This window comes from Triturus cristatus, chromosome 6 (assembly GCF_964204655.1).
Source record: "Triturus cristatus chromosome 6, aTriCri1.1, whole genome shotgun sequence".
Taxonomy (NCBI): Eukaryota; Metazoa; Chordata; class Amphibia; order Caudata; family Salamandridae; genus Triturus; species Triturus cristatus.
In genome coordinates this window covers 868,649,075-868,654,653 of record NC_140589.1, presented here as the reverse complement: position 1 = coordinate 868,654,653, position 5,579 = coordinate 868,649,075, and positions in this window count along the sequence as shown.

The following is a 5,579-nucleotide window of genomic DNA, read 5'->3' as shown; positions in this document are numbered from 1 at the left end:
ATAATGTCACAATCCACTCTACACCCTGCATCCACACTAAAGGCAGGCAACACCGGCTGCACCATGTTTGGATCAACCCGGATTCCAGCACTTCCAGTTGGAAGCCTTGCAGCCTCAGACTGCAATACTGATGTCTCTTGCTGCACCATCAGCACATCAGTGTCCCCCTCTAAAACAGGCACTTCATCCACACTGGGGGTACCTTCATCTGCACTAAGAGTATCTTCATCATCCGATGATTCCATGTGGAGAGAAAAATCACTGCCTGAATCTTCCTCTCCCTCAGACGCACTGTCAGTCTCATAATCCTGCTCAGAGGAAGATTCAAGCAGCATACCAACAACCTGCTAAGCAGTCATTCTACGGCTAGCCATAATCCTTACTAATAAAGGTAACTTGTCAAACAAGTCAACAACAAACACTTTGAAAAATAAGTAGTAAACAAATGCCTCTTTATCACAAAGACCTATATACTCCAAAACGATACCACTCACTTGCCAGAAGCAGCTAGACTCACCACCACCTACTCTGCACAGACACAATAAGGATCAACAATTTCCCACTAAAAAAGAAAAGAAAATTACACATAAGACATTGCAAAACACATCGCAAAGAATTACATGCTCAAAACACTAACAAAATATGCTGCCATTACGAAACCACTTACAAAAAAATTCATTCATGCATGACAATAATACTCATTGGAGTAAATACAATAAAAATGTTTTTCTTACCAAAAAAAGTCAACTACGCAAAACTGCAGATCAAGCACTGCTGAAACCGCAAACAGGAATCAAAAGCTTTACACTAGAATAAAAAGGAGAAATAAAACATTACAATCACATATACAAATAATGCACTAGTCCACAAACTAACCACCAGCCAAGCAACGGGGGTAGGTGGGCCTAAAAGCATAAGGCTGATCTCCCCCCACAGGGAGCAGAAACAGCCCAGAAATTCACCCTCAAAGGGGGAGCAACCCTTGCCCAAGTGGTCACTCTCCAACACCAACATTTAAACAGGCCTGGTGTCTACTGGCTTCTGCCCCCTAGGGGACAGATGGGCCTGAAAACATATGGCCGATTGGCCCCCAAAGGGGCAGAAACAACCACAATAAATACCCCATAAAGGGGAGCGACCCTTGCCCAAGGGGCCACTCCCAACAACAAAAAAACAATCCCCGGTGGCCTAGTGGGCATACAATAAAATTAATTGTTTAATCTGCCCTTCCAAGGGGTCAGAAACAGCCAAAATAAATGCACCCCAGAGGGGAGCGACCCTTGCCGAAGGGGCCACTCCCCAAAAACATATTGCTCCCCCAAGGAGAGCGACGCTTGCCCAAGGGGCCGCTCCCCAAAGCAGATTGGGCATATAAACAAAAAGCACTTTCTTTTGATTTTTTTAATTACACGGATCTGCCCCCCCCCAAGGGGGGCAGACCCAACTTCTAAATATTCCCCCCCAAGGGGAGCAACCCTTGCCCAAGGGGCCACTCCCGACACAAATTGGGCCACCAAACATCAAAACAAAAGCATTCCTGCTGCACGATCGCACCCCAGGCGCGGTCGTGCAGCAGGAATGCATTTTTCAAAAGACATCAGAGGAAAGGAAAACCCTTTCCTTTCCTCCGATGCCTTTGAAAATACACCCCCCACCCTCCACGAGGCAAAACTCACCTCTTACTTTCCCAACGCGCTAGAAGCAAATGGCTTCCAGCGTGTTGGGGAACCTCCAATGATGTCAGCGCGCCTTCCGCGCTGACCTCATTGATGACGTGGAGTGGGGGCGGGGGGAGGCAGGGGAAGGGCTTCCCCTGCCTTCCCCGGTGCAGGAACAAAGATCGGTGTCCCACGGGGGGAGCGCCAGCGCTTCCCCCGTGGGTGGGTGTCACGATGGCTGGGAGCTGTCATGAGCACACGCCCACTGTGTGCCATGACGGCTCCCAGCCATCGTGAGCACCGAAGGGGTTAATATCAATGAAACACAGCGTGTTTCAACCAATGCTAAAACAAATCTTTTTGCTTGTTTACCGATCACACCCTTTAATGGTGCATTCCTGTAATGCAGCTGTCTACACTGTCAAAAAGGCCAATTACTTCAGAAAGTGCGTTAAAAGTGGAGCGTGCCCTTCATTAAGATGCCGCCCGTTTACTACTTCCATTGGAGCCTGTGAGGGCAAACTTGTCCTTAGGAATGTGGCGAGTGTGCATGCAATAAACTATCAGCAGTGCGACTCCGTAAGCAAGATAATTACTCAAGCTGCTGGATTTGAACAATCTGGCTTCATGTGAAGGAATCTGCGCCCGCTCACAAACCTGCCAACTAAGCGGACTATTCAGCGGGCTCCCAACCATTATTTTCTGAAAACAGTGTTAACTCATTTTCACTTAGCATTTTCCATCAAAAAGACATTCCTTGTTTAAACTCAATACCCAACGTCTGTAACAAAAAATCCACGGAACATTTTACCCATGATTTATTCTTTTTTTTAATGTAATAGCTATTACATAAAATATATTCCTCTGTCAAATATTTAAACACTCAAACTATCTTAAGTATCCATAAATTGCGATTCTTCTAAAACAACAAAGACTCGCAACGTAAAACACTACTTATTCTATGTCATAGATATACCTATCTGCTCAGAAGCAGCAAACAAAATGTTGCTATGCTTTATGGGCTATGTCCTGGATTTTTATTCTTGCTGCTTGGAAGTGGTAAATACAAGTTAATGCTATCCGCCTGTCATGCCATAAAATTGTTTTTCTGCAGGAAATGATACCTCCATGCACAAAAAAATCTCTTTAGGCATTTTCCACTTTCTATGTGTGCTGCAGATTGTAGCACACATAGAATGAGGAAATTATTTATTATATGTTAAGCCATTCTCTGGGATGTGTAGCGATTTCACTCAATCCCAGGTTTACAAACCTTTGTAAATCTGGGATTGCGTGAATCTATGGCTGTATGCATGGGAACGCCCATGTTGTACCCATAGAACCCCTCCCAGAATGAAATGGAGTACAGCGCAAGCCGCTGCATTGCGTTGCATTTTTTTTTTTAACAAAGCCACGTAAGGCGGTGCAAATTGCCCCATATGTGGCTTTGTGAAAATCTACCAGCATTTTGCATCATGGATGTGTCACAAAAGTGGTGCAACAATGAAGCAAAATGTCAGTAAATCGGGCCATGAATCCTTATCTTCAGTTTCAATTGAAGCACCGTCCAGTGTGCATTAAATCATGTAGTTAATTTTGCAAAGGAAATGTTGGCGACAAATTAACAGGATTCAAATCTCATAATATGAACTGATGATTTTCCTCCATTGACCCTATTTTAACTGGGACATCTTCTGTAACCTGAATAACAACCTGCTTATTGCTAACAGTAGTATCAATTAAGAATTATACAGGGCGGGCAGCCACCTCACTGTCTACATATGAACCACTCAGGTCTACCTCTAGGACTGCACCAAACATACAGTTGCCCCCCCCCCCCCCCTTGCAAATTTGTTTCTGATGAGAAGTGAAGAAAATCATTCAGAATCAATGGATTTCTGTTGCTATCGTGACATCTTGTTTCATATGTTTTGCTGCATCAGTGGAGCAATAGGCATATTCTTATGGAATTGCTCTTGATTTTGCACATTCTGTACAGAAGTCAGTTAGGCTGGGGCAACCTGTGTCTTCATTTGATTTGTATTTTGCTGGATCCGGCAAACCAAATCCTTATAGATTTTGCCTACAATCACCCTCCCAGTGCCCGATTTTACCACAGAATTGATTAGCAGTGGTGGTCTTCTGCAAACTAATATTTGCGTTCAGTCCTGAATAATACACATTTGTTATTCCATGATCCTGCTTCTGCACCATCTAATTTCCCATCCTAACACCTTGCATGAGATGCTATCAAGCGAACCGATGTTGACCTTACCTGAAGAATCTGCGATATGACTCCGCAGAGACTATATGAACCAGCTCCTTAAACCCTACCTTCTCGCATCTGATTCCTAAGATACACCAAGGAAGATAGATGAGGACTAGGGAGGGTGACCCAGTTTCTCCGTAGTGTGGTTTTGTCACCGCGAGAGGGTTGCAGTTGAACCTCAAACACAGAAATATAAATCTTATGAGATTCTTTCCTAGGGTTGCCCAGACCACTTTGCTTCCCTGAATATCCTATTTTCTCAACACAGCAGTCCGATTCTTAATACAAAAATGATGATCAAAGAGGAAAACGACACAACATAACATAATTTCCAAAGAGGAAAAGAAAAAAGGGGGATGGAAATCGTGACATAAATAACAGTATTAAATTAATACAGCTCAGATTAGTACTAATTAGAATTACAGTAGGACCTAATCATTCCATTGGAATCTAGTCCAGTACTTCTCAATTTCTGAACGCCAGCACTTAACCTTAGCCACTGCTTGTTCACATTCCTATATATGTCATAGAGATGCACACCAGTCGCTTACCATTGGTGGATACGGATGAATCCAAGCACGAGCGATACATAATTGGGCACAAACAATCCTAATTGTAACTAGGGCTCTAAAATGTCTCTCCAGACCCCCTTTATATCCCAAGAGCAGATCTTTTTTCCTCTCTAGCCGGAGATCACACCCAAGCTGGTCTGTTAATGTTTAAATCACCTCATCCCAGTAAATTTTGATCTTAGGCCTCTTTACAAACATATGAGTAAGATCAGCAGCTAGAAGATGACACTTCGGACAGAATACTTTCTCCGTAGCTTGTCTGTGTCCATTTAAAAATATGACTGGGTGTGTGATATATCATAATAGTTTTAAATTGCTGTAACGAGGTTGCCTGATACCACTGATTGATCTATTATCTCTAGAGCCTCCTGAATCTCTGTGACCGATACTTCTGTTGCCAGGAATTGTGCCCACTTTGAAGCCGTTCTCAGGCTATCATACGAGACATCCAAAAGTTATTTCTGGTTAATAAAACAAATAGTTACTGTATTAGCTGAAGAGTATAGATAGGTAAGAATTTCAGTTGGATCATGTTACGTTAAAGCCCCGAGTGAAGTAGTCCCTTACTTGTAGATAGTACATTGAGGAGTTAATCAGCTTCAGTAACACCGGGAAGACTATTTCCCCCGCCTTACTTAGAAATTGAAGGGATGCCAGGTCACTGAGGGAGCCGGATTTAACCGAGGCAGAGGTGTTTAATAGTGTCCATATCCATCAAGGGAATTTCCTTGAGAGAGTGCTCATGGGGCACGTAGTCCTCCATAAACGGCAGATTATCAAGGGAGGCGGGGGTGGGGGGGGGGTGGGAGAATTGTAAACATCCTGAATTTTATTTGAAAAGTACTCTGCCAGTTCATTGCACCGTGCAGGAGACCCCTCGTGGGGGGCATCCATGACCAGTGTTTTAAACGATGCTACGCGATATTGAAAGTTTCGCGGGAGAATTAGAGACTGAATTAAGTCTCTCCTCATAGTAGGATGCCTGTGCATCTTTCACTTTGTATTGATACATTTTTATGGAATTCCTATATTTCTGTTTACTTGTTACATCATAGTCTCTTCTCCATTTACTCTCAAGTC